The following is a 17,820-nucleotide window of genomic DNA, read 5'->3' as shown; positions in this document are numbered from 1 at the left end:
AAAATGGTAAAGCTGGAAGTCAGGGAAATGATAATAGACTGAATCTTCTGAAGTAGTTCTGATTCATTTTACATGTTGTTCAACTTCAGTCATCAGATCATCTTTCTATATCAGAATGGCAATTTTTGTTTTGGAAAGCAGCTTGCTGTAGATGAGTTTTGTGAGGGAATGAAAGTCATCACAAAAAAAGTCAGGAGCTACGTGACATGGCATCTAAAACACTGGTGTGATTTCCCAACTCCAAACAAAGGGAAATCTTGAAGTATACCAGTGCTGTGCTAGCAATGAGAACCATGTCAGCAAATCTAAATCCAAACTTTGGGTTTGTATGTGAATTCAAGACTCCCATGAAATCACGTGCAAAGGGGGGCCTGTATCAAAACACAGTAGGTATTTATATTTGATTCTGGTATACATCAAATGTGGTGCGTGTTCCTGTACCATCAATGGGCTTGATGAAATACAATGCAAAATCTTACATCTGAGCTGGACCTGAGTGTTATAACATCTACCCAAGTAGTGTCATTGGATTGCCATTGTACTTGGAATCACTTTGGTGATTCTGGAGACACACAGAAGGCCAATGTGGTTTTATACTGTTACTCAGTAGTGGAGTTGAGAGTAGAAGAGAGTTCGCTCTCTTCAACAGATGGGTTTAATATCCAGTCCAGAGAGAGAACAAATGTCCTCCTATATGGAACATTGCCAGTTTGAATCCTGATGAAAGGATTAGTGCCTTTGGATCTGGGCCCTGGAAATGGCTCGTTTAATACTATGTCTTTTACCATTTATCTTGGCAGCTGATGTTTTACCAGTGGCACCATGTGTTTACATACAGGGTTATCTAAAGAGAAGAGGATGCCCATGACTTGTGTAGGTCATGTTGTAGTAATGTACAGCCTGTGCCAAACTGGATGGCTACTTCCCTTAAAACCTCTGTCTGTCATCAGCTTGTATTTCAGTTTCCCTGCAGTGTATTTGGTCTGTGTTTTAGGCCATTTTTTTTAAGTAGCTATTGGTAATTTGAAAACCTTTTACTATCTCTGCTTCACTAGACTTTGATTCCAAGGCCAGGGTGTTATAAAAGCTGGAAGCCATATCCAGTAGCACTTCTATGGACAATGTCTCCTGCAGGGAGTGTGTTGCTTTTTAAAAGACCCCATGGTTACTTCTTAAGACTATTATTTGTGAAAGAGAGAAGGGAACTCAATGTGACTGTCACATCTTGAGGTCTGACTTTTGACAGCTCTGCTTTTTACTTCCAACCAAATAATTACTGTTGTTTATCCCTTTCTCAAAGATACTCAGGTGGACAGAAAATAGGCTGAGGAGAGACATTGCAGAGTCTCTTCTTGTACGGCTTCTCTTCACCTGCCATCATGAAGCTAAAGGTGCTGTTACTACCAGCTCATCTTTATGTCTTAAGTCCTCCATGAATGACATCTATAACATGTTATGCTGCTGGGAAAATATTACAACCAAAGTACAGTCTCAAGAGCTCCCTCTGAGTTGCTAAAATTAATGGACAACTTAAATCATATTCATTGTAGCAAGTTTTCAGTTAAAGGGATCTTGTTGCAGGATATGTGTCACAGAAAAACATAGATTTTTACATTGCTTTCTTAGAAAGCGTTGGACTGTCCCCATTTAAATGTGCTGTATTAGGGATGTTATTGTTAACTGTGCATTGACACAGTATATTGTTTGAGTGATCCAAGTTTTAATGGCTGTATACTCTCCATCAACATGATGTATCATAATTGCCTTTTTGGACCAGTTACAAGATAAGCATAAATATTTAGTATTAATGAATTCATGTTCTATTACGTGTAAGTATATCTGCAGTGCAGCAAATATGCATCCATCCATGAAGCATCTTAGCATGCTCAGGGCAGGACTTCCCCCTTTCTCATCTTCCTCTTTTTCCTGTTTCTCTTCCTTCTGAAAGGCAAATTAACTTGCATCTGTCTTTTTCCAGTTATTACTGGTCCCCTTAGCCTTGACACTTAATGTTTACTGGACACATTCTTACACCCTGCATTTTTGTGTGTCCTGTCTTGTTATAAGCAGATTGCCCAAATAGTCAAATCCATTCACAGGTCACTGGCCAAGGGCTGTATTGTATCGACAACATGAGGTATTTAATTTTATTGCTTTTGTATGTACCTTGTACTTTACATATCATCACACTTTTGCTTCTCCTGCCAGTGTGCTGGAGAACTTTGGAAAGCAACATGGGAAATAATGTAATGACAGCTGTAGATAAGCCAAAAGCACATTCTACCCTTGCTTTCCAGGTCTGAGGCCTTGCTGCAAACCTCTTCTGTGCTCTCAGGCCAAAGGCTTGGCCTTCTCTCAAGAGACTGCCATGGTCAGTTCTGTCAAAAGGGAGCGAGATGGGCGTTCTTTGTAATGCCAACAGCTTCTTCCTGAATTAGTGATCCATGATGGGCTGTGATGCACTCTTCTCTGAAGGCTCTGCTACTGTGTTCTGGCATACTGCACTGTATTCAGGCCAACATTTATGTGTATTTTGGAGGTGAAATTCTAACGACAGAGAAAAGCAGAAACATGACGGATGGAAAGGTTGGTTCTGGGTTTGAGATTGCAGCCTGGCATGTGGATTCAGGATTTTGCTCAGTTGTAGACTCAAGGGTGGCCTTTGCTTTCCCCAGTGCTCTCCCCTTGTCCCTAGATTAAGATCAACTGTTGTAAAATGTCAGAAGAACAGGCACACAGCTGTCTGCAGCTGTGGTGGTGCTGGACAGTAGCACAGAAGTTCCCTCAGTGTGTAACAGGGAGTGCATAGAGTGACCGGTGGCCTGGCAGTGTAGGGGGCGTACAGAAAGGATTGTGAAAAGAGGAGACTAAAATCAAAGGCTGAGAGAAATGGGAAAGAGAGCAGTAGATGTTTCTGTCCAGGAAATCTTCATGAATTTTCAGGTTTCCTGCTGCCTTCCCACATTTTATAAATGGACTGAACAGATGACAGTTTATATTCCTAAACCTAATGAAACGCTGCTAGTCTTCTGTGAAATGGATTGGATACCTAGTGATAAGCTAATACTTAGTAGCAGTTTTCCCTCTCTTGACAGTGTGAGTCCTAAATACTCAGTTTTATTTGGTGTCTTTTGTAATAAGGCAGATGATCTTCTCATTAAGGCGTGACTGGGGTGGAGCCAGGCTCCCTTTGCACAGGCTTGATAGTCTGACAAGATGCTTTAGAGCTTTTGTGGTTTTGGGGGAGGCAAGAGCCTCTTAGGGATCCAGGCTGGCTGGGATATGCTGGACATGTGTAAATAAAATAAATGAAAGGGAAGGAGGAAGAGGGTGTTGAGTCCACCTTGTTCCCATCAGGGTAGCTGGCTAGTGGCTTAGTCTGCATCTCTCAATCCCAAGCCTCTGTTGGGCTGTGGCTTTGAAGTTTGGTACCCAAAGAGAGCACATGGTGCTGCAACAGCCATGTAGCTGCCCTGTGTCTGAGATGACCTGTCCTGTGGTTAATAACGTACACACATTTCACAGAACTGCCCAGAAAGTGGTAGGCATTTTTGGAGATGAAGATAACTACATCTCTAATGCCAACAATAAAATTGCCATTTATATTAAAAGTTCTAGAGTGTTTAAAATTTAGTTAGAAGTCACAGATGAGACACTGCTTAATTTTCTCCTACCCTCGTAAAATCACAGTCAATTTTTACTGCTGTTTTTAATAATAAATCAGGAAAAATATGCATGTTGTAAAACTTTTAGCTATGATTATTTAAACTCTGAGTTTTCTTTCCTCCTTCAAGTGTTAGTAAATAACTTTAATATGATTTTTTTTAAAAAAAGTAAAGACAAGTAATAAGACCTGTTTTGGATCACTTGGAGGCCCAGCTGTTGACTGACAGAAGGCCTTTCTCATATAATCCCTTGTAGTTTACTTAACACTGCTAGTATCTTGTAGGCGTAACTGCAATGAAATAGGAAGTCTAGAATCATTCCGTAGGGAACTCAGCCCTCAAATTGCATATAAAATCTGTATTGCTGGATATTGCTGTAGGTTTACCTCGCTGAACTACTCAGTGGTTTTATTAGCAATATCAACTAAGAGCATGGGTAAGCCTGCTCTTGGAAATTTTAAAGTTGCTTTGGCAAATTCCAAAGTGGGTTTCTATGGTGAAAGGCTCAGCAGAACAAGCCTGTGTTGCATGTTGCCATATAACCCTCTCATATGTCTAGCAGTGAAACTCTCTTAAGTTGTTTTGCCCAGTGACCTGCTAGTCACCATACACCCCAGTGGAGGCAAGATGCTTTGACGGTCTGGAATTCTTTCTTTTTTGTTCATCCTCCCAAGTATAAAATTAAAACTAAATAGATGAATTTCCCTTTGCCTTAATACGACCAGATTCAGACTCTATCAAACACATCCCTCCAAGCTCACCTTAATAATAATCTGTGTTTATAGACTCACTCAGCCTGAAAATAAATTGAAAGGTACTAGAATTAGCTTCTTGCAGAAAGGTTTTCTGCCACAGAAGTTCTAATAAGCAGGTAATGGTCAGACTTGGCAAGGACCAGAATAATGATAAAACACATTAAGAATAGAAGCTAGCAAAAAAATAGAAAATGCAACAAAACAAGAATGGTCACTATTCTCAAAGAATACTCATGGAATTATTCAATTACGTATTGGAGCATTTGCATTGGAAAATTACACTTGTGGAGACTGAAACTTTCTGTATAAGATGTCTAAATTATATGTGTGGGAGTTATACCTGTGTGTATAACTGTCTCTAAAGGAAATTTAGGGGAACTTGAATCTCAAGAACTTTGTTTTGTGGGTAATTTAGTCTCTGTTTCACCTCTCAAATTCCTTGCACTTTGCACTTAAAGGTGGGACAGAGGAACAGCGCTGAGGTGACCAAGTGATTTCAGAGACCTACCTGAGTGGCTCTGCTCCTTGCTCAGCCAGCAGGTGCAGCAGGGCACAGAGTGCTGCTCTCCAGGGACAGATGTAGGCGTTTGTCCAGCCACTCATAGACACTATAGTCACACTGGGTGACTAAACCTGTAAGAAAAAAAAGTTGACAATGGTTTATTGCCATAGAAAACAGAACTGGTGATACCCAGCTCTAACCATGTAGTCCTGTCAAAGCAGATAAAGTATTAGTGGGAAGCATCCAAACCTGGCTTTGACAAAGGGTGTGATGTGACTGTCTGTGATAATGGGACAGAGGGGACTGAGGAATGTAGTCCTGCTCAGGTTTCTCAGTTTTCTGGTGTTTTTTTTCAAACTTGAGACGTTATGGTGAATTTGGCCCTCTCCTCTCAAAAGTAAGACATGGCTGATTTCATCAGCTTGGGTGTTTGTTTCTTACAGGGCTGCATCTTTAATAGCTTCATGACTTTACAATCAGATGCATCCCAGCTGAAATAAATAGTTCATATTCTGGCAATTGATGTAAACCTTTTGTGGAAGTAATATCAGTGTCTTTTAAATGGGATCTTTAACTGTTCTCATTGTACTTCAATATTATTATAATAGAGTAATTTGGTCTTTTATTTCCAAGCTGTATTCCTCTTTTGTTTAATCATTAAAAAAAAAAAAAGACAAAAAACAAACAAACAAACAAAAAAACCCCAATAATCCATAGACTTTTTATTTTCTTTTCAGTTTTTCAACCAATTTAATGTTTGTCATGAGAGTGAAAAATGTAGGAAAATAGTTGATTTCTAGCTGTCATTCCTATACTATGTACTTGTGGTGTATGCAAGTGGAAGGGTCTAATAACAGACTTGGAGCTATATCTGGCTTTCCTTTTTCTGGTGTGCAGCACTCCCATTCTGCTGAAAGTGCGGTGAAAATTAATGCTGTTCATTTTCCTATAATTTGAAGGAATTTGTTTTCTCCTAGCTTGAAATTCAGGTTATTTCCTGATGCCATTGTGTTCAGAATATGAAGGAAACACTCATCTGCTCAGTCCTAAAAAAGAAAATTCAAATGCGGCTTTAACGTGTCTCTTTGCTGATGTGGGCTTTCTCTGACACACATTGATTGCCTGTCATACTCTGTAAATCACAGTTATATATCTACATGCCCCATACTACTACTGCTAAAAAGGGATCTAATTGTTTCTCTGTTCAGCTTGAAGGGCAATAAACACAGATTAATAAGCGTATGCATAAATAACTCATATGTATTGCAAAAGATTATAATTTGCATTTATTTTTATCTACATTTCAAGATTTATAGATGCTAGCAGCTATTAGACAACCCAATTTTGTCACCTTCACAATAGGGAATCTCTCTCTGGGAGATGTTTTCTTTTTCTTGACACTATTCTTTCATGAGCCCTCTTGAAGTTGATCTGGATCTTGAATCAAAGCTATGCTAAAGATTTTACTGAGTGCACCTGCGAAGTATGAACTCCTTTTAAATATCTGAGGGTGGGTTAGAAACTTCAGCTTGGATCACTGAAAACATCTGCAAAACTCCATGGTTTTGATTTCCCAAGTTTTTTCTCTGTGTCTCGCAATCCTTAGATTGTATTTAGTTTTTCCTTTCAGAATCCAATGGCAGGGTTACAAAAGAGCCTTGCCTCTCATTTTAAAATTGTAGCGTTACTCATGGATACAAAGCAAAATGTGAAAACATGACCACAGGTAACCATGTAACTCAAAACCAACACTGGAAAATGTGCTGGTTTTACTCTTTACCTCCACGCAGGTTCTAGAAGGCACTTTTTAGATCTGTGATAATGTAATTATGTTTCTATCTTTTATTACCTTTAATCTTCTGCTTTTGTTATAAAACTATGTATCCACTGCCTAAATAACTAGGTGCTGATAGGCTTTATTTAACAATTGTTATATTTTGCTTCTCACTGAGTAAAAAATAAAATACAAAGGAATTCTAGAGACCAGAATAATGAGATCACCAGCAATGTTAACACTTCTGCATGCCACTCTAGGTAGCTTAGAAAACCATTTCCCAGGCAAATACGTAGAAGTGTGTGTCTGAAGTCCGATGCAGTTCATCCTTCCTAGAACTTGGCAACCCTTTACTGCATTAAGTGGGTGACAGTGCCTATTAAAAGATATGTTGCCATGAGCTGAGTTCTCTGTAGGACTTGGAAGCCTGCCTGATCCAGTACCATACAGAATAATGGCAGCAGGATGGGGAAAGGGGCATCGGCTGTTCTGGAGCAGAGAAAAACAGTATTTTCTTGTTTGTTTTGTGGTGGTGTGTGTTTGCTTGATTTGGGTTTTGTTGTTGTTTGTTTGGGGTTTGTGTGGGGTTTTTTTTGTTTGGTTGGTTTTGGTTTGTTTTTGTTTGGTTTTGGGGGTTTGTTTGTGCTTTGTGTTGGTTGGTTTTTAAACAGAGTTGACTTTTTCTTGCCAGTGACCCTCTGGTAGCCATTTGTGCTGCCCAGTCTGCAGACCAGCTGATTTGGGCTGTATTGCTTGGCACATCCATACAAGGTGTCTCTGAGATCCTTGCTGGCTTAAGTAATTTTAAAGTATACTGCTGCCTGCCATGTGGCCTTGGGAGACAGAAAAACACAGTTCATATTATGTCAGGATTATGTTTTCTAGATAGAAGACTTTTTCAAAGGGGTTTAAGTGACCTACAAAGGTGTATACACTGAAATTTACTACCAGTAGCTTTGTAGATTTTAGTATTAATTCTTAGTGTGAAGAAAAGCGACAACACTTTTTTTTTTTAATCGTTTTGTAAACTGAGGTCCAGACTTGTGTAACCTGGGTTGCCATAGCTCACCACCTCAACTCACAGAAAGCACTGTTTCTTGCAAGCTCAGGTACTTCAAATGTGTCACTCAATGAGTGACAGCTCCAAAGAGTTACCTGAGGAATAAAGGGAGTTTACATGCTTTTAGTATGAACAGCAATGAGCTGATCACCTCTCATGCAGGGAACTAAACCACTAACTTCTCCACTTAATTTGGCATTATATCATTGAATGCAGGTTACAAGGGTGTTTGGTCTTTCTTTTAATGTTTTAACTCCCTAAAATATCCCCACACAGATTTTCACAGCTTGGAAAACATGCGTACTCCTGCTTTAGCAAAATTTCATTTCACTGCAGCTTCATAAGCTGTACTAATGATCCCTTGGGCAATGTAAGTATATGTCTCTAAAGGAGCATTTAGGTGCTACCTTCCTTCAGTGTCAGAGCTCGTTGGATGTAGCTTTTGCTCAAGCCTGCAAGAAAAAAAAAACCCATAACACAGCAGTGTACAAAAAATAATAATTAGCTGAACATCTCCAGTGGCAAAAGTAATCCTGAGAGTGATGAAAATCAGTGTGTGCTGATTTTTGGCAGCTTTAGCAGTTTATTGGCAGCTTTTATTGTGTGTAGTTGCCTTTGGTGTCAAATTTCCATATATGTAGAGACCTTTTAGTAGTCTGCAAGAGTTACTGGATCTGGCTCATTAGCTCTGTGTGTGGATATGGAGGAGAAAAAAATTGCTGTACTTTGCATTTGCACAAATCACCTTGATTAGTAAAGGGAACACATGGACATGCAGTGAATGTATCTGAAGACCAAAGTGTGGTACTGGTTCAGGGGTAGTCTCGGTACATGTATGCATGGGACAAGCTGTACTATTGCTGGCTAACCTCTTTTAGTGTCCCGGCTGAAATCACTACATCTTGACCACCTCTGTGCCCATTACCCTTGCTTTTCACATGCTCTGACGTGCAATAATAGATCAGCTATGTTTATGAAAACATAAAGTCCTTTTTTATTTATTTCTCTGAACAAATAAGCAGCTTCTGACAGGCCTGGCTAAGAAACTGACATCCATCAAGGCAGGGAAGGAGTTGGTTTATAGTATTATTTCTAAATTTAGATGTGAAGCATTAATATTTTGTTGTGGCAAGAATGGTCACTTTTTTATGGATTTAAAAAAGTGACATAAGCAGAGACATTTTCAAAGCGACTTTGTATCTCAGTGAACAAGCCTCTCCAGGCTTTGACACTGAGAGCTGTTGGTACTGATGTACAGGATTTCATGTAGGTTTATTTACCAGAATGAGACTGTCCAGGGAAGAAGGAGAGGGAGCAGGGTACATGTCTGTGTGGAGTGATTCCCTTTCCTGTTTTCTGGGTTTATCATACCAGTGAAAAATGTTTCACTTAGTTTTTGGAGGCTTCGTTTCATTTTGCAAGGCACAGGCAGATATTCATCCTGTCCAGTTAAATCTCAAAGTGGTGATTGACAAACGAGCTCTAAACTTCCCTCCAGAAATCAGAAGGAACAGGAGATGGTAATGTGTATAATTAACAGCACGAGGCTAGTAAAGCTAGCTGTTAAGTCAAGGCGATGGACTCTGGCAAGGCTGTTCCAGTGCAAAAAGGGTTTTCTGGTGAAGATTTGTATGAGCTCCAGCACCTGTGACAGTAAGGTGAAGTATCCAGCAGAGCTTTAGGTAGTTAGGGGGGGTAAGCTGCAGTAAGTTTTTTTATTTGTTTCCTGTGTGAAGACCAGTTCAGTACACAGAAGCATTGTAAGTGAGGAAAATAACCAAGTGAGCCTTACACTGTTTTGTAGGAGCTTGCATTTTGTATTCCCCTTAAATAAAAATTTAAAAATACTATTTGTAGATTAAAATGGGTTTTGTCCTATTTAGAGTGGTAATGTGCAGATGCCTTTTCAGTAATTACAAACTGACCCTGAATATCAATGAAAGGGGTACTTACAACTGTACCTGGAACATTTGGATATATGCCTGTTCAAGAGAATGCAAATCCTATAGTTTTCCCATGTGCAGAGATGTCTGCAAGCAAAATTGCCCTATATGTATATAACTGATCTGGAGTGGTGAGCTGCCAAAAGACAAGCATTTGCATAAATCTGTCCCTTCAGTGGAGCCTGCATCCCTGTCATATCCCTACTGTGACACTGCAACTGAGATCTCCTCCCAGGCTCCCTTTCTTACCTACTCACATGGCATTTATTACAAAACCCAACAAACAAACAAACAAAACCACCAGAAAGATAAGCCAGCCCAGGGACTGTATTTTGAACTGAAAGTTGTGAATAACAATATTATCAGCAGAATTATGTGGATAACTGGAGTTTCAGCTCACTAGCTGAGCCAAAACATCTGTTTACTTGCTGAGCTATGGGTGACTTGCAATATGAAATTTGTGAGGGAGTTTTTCCTCCAAAACAAAATGTTGTTCTTCCTGTTCGCTGCCAGGTCAGGAACAAACTCCTTTCTCTTTGGGGCTCAAGGCCACAGAAAGCACTTATTTCCTTGTGTTTGAGGTTGGATTTTAAAAGGAGAGTCATGTTTACTCAAGGGACTCGAAGAGCATCTGTACAATGACTGATTGAAATAAGCCTGAATCTGGAAAGGTCAGATGCAGTGTAGTATCTCAGCAGGTACAGTGCACTTGGTTTACAAATTGCCATTCTCAGAGCATCAGTACAGTTCATTCATGTGTCCCGGCTTAAACTTTGCGTAGCACCTGATTCACAAAAAGGCCTTTTTACTTTTTACAGATTTTTCCTTCTGTTACAGCTCTTCAACTCAAACCCAAATAAGTGTTTTAGTACACAAAAACCCACAAAAATGATTTTATATGTTAAGTTATTCCCATATCTCATTGCAATATTTACTTAGCCATAGTTCCTCAGGCGGAGTGGATTCTGTGCCATGTGATTTTCCACTGAATGTGACAAAAACACAGCTTTGTTCTAGCTCCACCCATTTTTGGCAGGATGCAAAACCCCACTCCATTAATGCGAACATGCATTTGCACTCAGTTTAAACATTGCATATGCTTGATGTCTAATTCTAGGTGACTCTGAACATATGAGCTTTCATTTACTGGCTTTTAGCTGTGCATCTCCCATGCAAAATTAAAAATATCTGTAGTCATATAAAAGCAGAGCACTTTTCGTTCCTGCCTGTTAAGTGTCCTCTGCATTCACAGCTTACAAACCTTTCCATATCCATCAGTTGGTCACCGTTCGTACCCAGGGCTGGAGCACTGGAGACCCTGTGCCCCAGCTACAGCAGCAAGTGTTGTTCCTCTGGGGAAATCAACCTCTGGCCATTGTGGATGTTCAGCCCAATGTACTCGTTGTTAGTCCCCGATTTAAGATGCAGCCTACTAAAGACAGCAGGAATGCCAGTAGAAATAAGAAGTAGTTGTTAAGCTCTCTATGGATCAGAAAGGTCGCTACTCCTCAGTTATGCCTTTCCAAGCTGACTGGTTTATGTTAGATTTGTTGTAAAACTAACATATAGTTGTTATTTATCAATGTCTCTTCTAAGTGTTTTTGTGTTTGGTTTTTGGTTGGTTTGTTTGGGTTTTTGTTTTGTTTGTTTGTTTGTTTTCAAATTCCCAACTATTGCTAGCATTTTCCACCTTTTACATTATAAAAACAGGTGACTGTGGAGCATAGCAGATGATCATTTGATATGGGGTTATCTGGGTTTTTATGGAAAACTTTCTGTGGGCAGTCTCAGTTAGTTTTGCTTTTATCACCCATTGTGCACTGTGTAGGAATTCCAGCTGACTTTCGGTTGCTCAGTTTGATGTGGACAGAGTTCCGGGTGCCGGATTCTGTGCTGTTGTGGGTGGCAGAAGCCAGTCTCACAAGCACAACACAGAGTGCTGTTAGAGGTCTGTTACATCTATAGGTTGGCTTGAAGAAATTATTTCCTAGGAATAACCTAGTGTCAGACATGTCAGCACACCTTGGTAAGTGGCGTTGCTGAGAACAGATTCACTGGAGACAAGCAACTCCTCCAAGACATCCTAGTTATTCCAGTATGATAATGCAGGTGCGCTAAGAGGGAGTCTCAGCCCATTGCCTGTTTGCAGGATCAGACCCTGGGCATATGGGTTGTGACAGGTGTGATAAAAGAATAAATTTTATTTCATAACATTAATGTATTTTATGTCTTGAGAGGCCTGATTTCTTGAGCAGCACTTGATCTACCTCAAAATCAGAGGCATGGCAGAGGTAAGATGTTTAACGTGCATAGCTATGTCAGTTTCTCACATAGCCCTCTAGGTGCACAAAATTACTCTAAATTTGACCTTTGTCATGATCTCTTTACCCTTTAGCCTGTACCTAAAAGGATAGTAGTCTTATACTCTCGATCTTGATGGAAGATCATCATAAGTCATTTGGAGTTTTTCAGCAAAGTAATGCAGAAAAAAAATCATGTGTGTTTATTCCTTGGGAATAAGGAGGGAGACCTCTGAAGCACAATTAAAAAAAAAAAAAAAGTGTCTAATTTGTTTGTGTCCTTAATTTCTATGATTGAAATGATGTAGCTTTGTGTAAACTTGTGCTTGCAGTGCAGTTCCTGAATCTATGATTGTGATCCTGCCCTTCTTTCTTCAGTATTACATTTCATGGTCTGCTGAAATCATGTTTAGGGGGATAAAAATAGTATATCTTCTGCTTTTTGGCATCCAACCTCTAATTTACAAATATAATTTATGCTAATCTTGAAAGTGCTTCTCAGATACAAAGTAAAATGTGTCATCCTTAGTATGTGTGTGTATAATTTATTCTGATGGGGAATAGACATTTCAAAGCCATTTCAGCCCTTTATACTCAGAACATTTGATGTAAGCAGAGAAGATGGGTGTTCATTGCTGTAAGAATAGGGAAGTGGTTTAAAAAAGCCTAAAATAACAGCAGCTATTCTCTTAATCCAGAAAAAGGTAGATGCACCAAGGGATGAACTGCTGTTTATCGACTGAACGGCTCAGTCAAGCCAGCTCATATACAATCCTTGAGTTAAGAATTATTATTCCTTTCGTATTTTTGCTGATGATTAGTCATTTTTATGATGGACTTAGAGAAACCTTCCTGCGTCATCATGGTTAATTTTTTGTGACTTCTCTTTTCTTCAGTCTCTGACTCAGATGGCTTCCCTGACGGATGACATGCATGTCACTGGAGGTTAGCACTGTGTGGGCTTGCAGCTCCCCATAGGGAAGAGGCCTGGCCATCCACGTGCATTATTTGCCCTGTAATTCATAGTTCTACCCACTTCTGCAGAGGAGATTGCAGAGACTCCCAGGCCAGTTTCTATCAGCTAATAAACCAGTATCTGTGACCATGACCTCCTCATGCACCAGAGGAGTGAGCAGCTGCTATTGAAATGAATTCTCTTGGTTGTCTGGAATTTCAACACTCAGAGAAGGACAGTGACCTGCTGTGGTCCCAAACTGGGGTGTATCACACCAAAGAAATAGCAAAATACCTTTGAAGATGGCACATCACCAGCAGAGTGCATTCCCTTTCCTGCTGCTTAAGAGGTCAAGTCTCATAATCAGGTGTAGTTCCACTTTTGAACTTGCAGATAAAAAGTCAAAAAGTCTCACATAAAGGCACGCAGGAAGAAAAATAGAAACCGCAAAACCATGAGGAAAACTACCAAGTGGTTCTTGGTGCCTGAGGCATGAAACTGATCTGTTGTAAGTCTGAACTGATAAGAGAATTTCTGGATGAATACCAAGAACAAGGGTAGATAGATGGCTGGGAAGAAAATGTAGCTCCAGGGTATTCTGCCTTGATGGGACTTAGGTATTCCTAATAATTCTCCTACTCCTTGGAACTGTGTTGAGGATTTTAATATTCCACATTGTTTATAGTTAAAGCAGTAACACCAAGTAAAACAAAAGTTTTCACACAACTATTAATTTGTTTTCCAGGAATTAATTCAATTTCTGCTTGCATCGAGTAATGAAACTTCACAGCAAAGTAAAATTGTTATTTGCAATGCTAAGTAGGAACATTGCAAATTGAAAAGACCACACTGACTGAGGCAGGCAGTCTCTGGATACTTTCTTTGCCATGTATTTTTCAGCAATGTGATGACAAGTACTTTTTCTTAGGTTTCTAGCTTAACAACTTGAAAATATATTCCTAGTCAATAGGAACATTATGACTCATGGCAAAGCAAGGTGAAAATGACCTTGCCTGTGCTCTGTCCCTTCAGAGTATTTTCTGTGTTCATTTTTAATGTTTAGCCTTCCTCTATAACTTGCCCTTTTGTGATGTATAATAAAATGAATAATGTAAAAGACTTTCCCCTCTGTAGTTCTTTAAACACATGAACATTTCAGTTATTCTGTGCTGTAATTTGGTCAATGCTCCAGTGTCTACGATAGAATAGAGGAGGCAGAGCACAATACGCTGAGCTGTAATGTGCACCGGACTGCCACGATTCCAGCTTACGTGCAGGCAGGCTGATGCTGCAGGTAGGAACAGCAAGGTCAGTGTGGTTTTATGCTAGCCCAGTTCTGACCTCGGAAATCTCAGATGACAGATAAAACCTGTATTGGAGGTGTAACAAGACTCATCAGATCCATCAGTTGGAGCTCTTGTTCGTATTTTAGAAGTGAAAGCTAAAATCCAGTAATAGTGATTCAAGGCAGATCATGTGTTGTAATGATTCAATTCCAGTACTGCGTGGAAGAGGGAAGGGGCTGGGAAGCTCACTTACCTTCCAGTGCATGCGAGGAGGGAGTGTGTCACCTAGCAGCAGCTGTTGCTCTACACTGAACTTGTTTTGTAGACTTGGGAGAAGCCCTTGTAATATGGTTTTGAAAAGAGAGCTGCTTCTGAACACTCTCCTTAAGGGTGAATGGAGCCAACCTCACTGCACTGCCCATTTTCCATCCACTGCGGCATCAGTCACTAGACCCAGGCAAATGCTACAGTGCATCTTCAGCACAAAGACAGCTTTGCTTTAAGTGTGTAACATGAGTGATCATGTGATTAGTTTTGTTATTATACAATTCATGTCTCTTTTTGTAGACAAACATCTTGCATTTTTAGCAGTTATTTGAATGCTGTACATAATTCTTTGTCAGAGAAGCAGTTGAACCTGGCCAAGTTCAAATTGAAACTCCCACAGGAATAATCCAAATCTGTATTTCCATATATATTAATAAACTATAATACTTGCAGCAACTCGCATAATACAGTTTTGAAATGAGATAGAACTCATTATCAGTACAATGAGGAGCACAGGCTCTTTCCTGTCAGAAATAATGGAGTGAGATCATCTACACAACTATTTTCTTTCACTGTCTCTGTAGTAATTGCCACAGCCAGCTCCTGTGGTTACAAGCAGGAGGAGTACATAAATAAATCCTTTAATTCTGTCTGGTTTCATGACGTAACATCAGCAGCACTGTGTGTTGCGAAGCTGCATTGCACAAGTCCAAATGGAGCTTCAGCATGCTGCTGCCTGAGTGGGGGTGGGGGATGCCACATTTAAAATCTGCTGTCTTGCTTGCGTACTTGTGCTCTGGGTGTGTGTTTGGAGTGACTCCTCTCTCTTTGCACGACCGTGGATTTCAGCGTTACCAAGGCGGGAACTTGGCATTCCACCCAATGTTACTCTTCCACTTACTAGTCAGGCTGTGCTAGAATGGATACACCAGCTGCCTGACACTTGGGAGCTTGCTACCAGCATCAGTAACAAACCTAAACCTTTTGTGATCCTGGTCAATGACCATGGTCCAGGACCAAGAGCTAGAGGCTAGTCTTCTTCAGCTTGGGGTTTACAGTGCCTAATCATCAGGGGAAGGTTGGTTCCTATGCTCAAAGTTAAATGGGCTGTATTTTAAATGTAGCTGAAAAGAGGGAAATGGTGTCCTGTTGTTTTTGTCTAGTAGCTGAGAAGAGCATGTAGAAAAGCAAGACCAGATCTACTTCAGCCATGAAGCAGAACAGCAAGGTCTGTTCTCATCTGCACCTGCAGCCTCTCTGACCTGGCTATAGGCTGTTTATTAGGAAGCAGGTGAGACAGGTTTTCATCCAAGATGTTGAAAAGAATTCAGTAAAGAATGAAAAAATTATGGGAAGGGAAGGAAACAGAAAGGACATGATTTAATTATTCGATGAGATAGTGTTTTTAGACATTGGACTTACATTTTGAAAGCTTTTATTTCTGGAATACAAAATGCAGCAGTTTGGCAAAAAAAAAAAAAAAAAACATGCTTCATATAAACGCAGTTTTGTGTATTCTTAGGAAAAGGGTGAAACCTATCACCTCAGTGGAATTTGTGCAAGTCCACCCAGAACAGAGTCTGCCCTATAGTGTGCGCTTTAAACGCTTCCATGCAGCAGTGAAGTAAATGCAATAATGAAACAGTGCAACCAGTTAAGAATTTTAATGCCAGAAACATGGCGAATTGAAATTTTATTTGTTAAATGTGATTTATCCAATGAACATAAGGAAGGAAGCAGACTCCCCACCTGCATTCTTCAGCATGTTTGGATAGTAATCTTCTTTAAATAATGTGACAGTCCCTTTTTGTAGTCCAGTGTCAGAGGATTATATTATTTTCAGAACGATTTATGAAAGATTAGTAGAGGCATAGTTAGTCATTTAAATTAGCTACAGGTTTTTTATTAATCTTCAAATTAATGAGTTCTACCTTTTGATCTTTCTGGCAGCAATTCTCTCTGGAATTGATGCCAATTAAGATTCAGTAATAACCTGGTTATGAACATGGACTAGTGAGTGTGCGTGTGTGTACTTGTGAGTGCACGTGTGTGTGTGTACACGTGTGGGTGGGTGTCAGTGCCCTTGAAGACTGGCATATGTTTAGTTAGACCTGTTCAGTTGTTGTTACCGATTTAGAAAGCGGACCTGTCCACTAGTGGAAATTAAATAAAAATGCAAGGACCAGTAGTAAGCAAACAAAGGTTCTGCTTCATCTTTAGTTGGGTGTTGCAATCTAATGCTCTTAGGACAATTAGATACAGCCTGTGTATTACCTACAGTGAAGATGGGGACAGTACCAGGGATCGAAGTGACCTTACTCTTTACATGAGCTGTTGAGAAACGTTCTCGTCTTTCAAAGAAGTAGATGTGTTCCAGCACCAAATAAACTGTGCCAGCCCAAAGCAACACCCAGTAGGAAACTTACAGAGCAGACTGACCCTGCTTAGAGGTTCAATCTGTGTGAAGGGGAAACAGGAGGTAATTAGGGCTTTCTGGGACTTCTCAGTTCTCATACTGACATTTCTGCATGCACACAGTTAGTACCACTTCAAACCTCCTTGCAAACTGGCTCATGTTGACCTGTATGTGTTGTGAACTTTCTTTATGTAGTTGCTGAATTGACTTAATTGAAATGTGTTGTAGGTTTACAGTATAAGCATTCGTAAGAGTTGTTTTTCAGAACTGATAAGTATGCATGAGTATAGCAGAAATATACCAGGTGTTCAGTCCTGCCATCCACAGTGCAATGTAGTACTTGGTATCACAGCACTGAGGTTTCCTTCTTCTCCAGCTGTATTTCTGAATGGTTGGAGTTTATTTTCTTCCTGATGTCCCACAGCCAATTGCCTTTTCATCTCCTATGTTTGTATCTTGCTAGTCTGATGCTGCTCATGTTGCAGCTTCAGGTGGATTTGATGAGATATTTATGTTCAGTTTCCTATATCCAAGTAATTTTTAGAGCATTTCTTTCTTTTACCAATCTTTAATCTGAAAGGAAATGATTGATTGGACCCCGAGAGCCTTATTTCCCAAGGTACATGAGTGTCTGTAGCGAAAGCTGAGTGCAGGGGAGTGTGGATCAATACATGACGTTGCATTTCTGAAGCTACATTCTTTGCCCTACTTGCAGCCTCCTGTCTTCTTGAAAACTCAGCTCCAACTTCCATGTTTGAAATTTCTTCTATAGACATTTTCTAGTCACCATGCTATATAAAACCCAAACAAAAACTTTTATTGATTTCTTCTTATAAAATTTTGAATGAATATGTAGTGGTGTATCTATGTTTCAATTTTTGGTAACTTATGTTGAAA

At 39.9% G+C, this 17,820-nt stretch overlaps 1 protein-coding gene across 1 annotated transcript in view; it reads left to right on the top strand.

Annotated features, from left to right (window-relative positions):
- The window catches only part of NYAP2 (neuronal tyrosine-phosphorylated phosphoinositide-3-kinase adaptor 2), a gene marked incomplete at its 3' end in the record, with an annotated part of 127,261 nt that overhangs the window by 35,553 nt on the left and 73,888 nt on the right, over nucleotides 1-17,820 (top strand). The window lies entirely within an intron of this gene.

Source organism: Streptopelia decaocto, assembly GCF_964273445.1.
Source record: "Streptopelia decaocto genome assembly, chromosome: 6".
Lineage (NCBI taxonomy): Eukaryota > Metazoa > Chordata > Aves > Columbiformes > Columbidae > Streptopelia > Streptopelia decaocto.
This window is presented reverse-complemented; position numbering and strand designations above follow the sequence as displayed.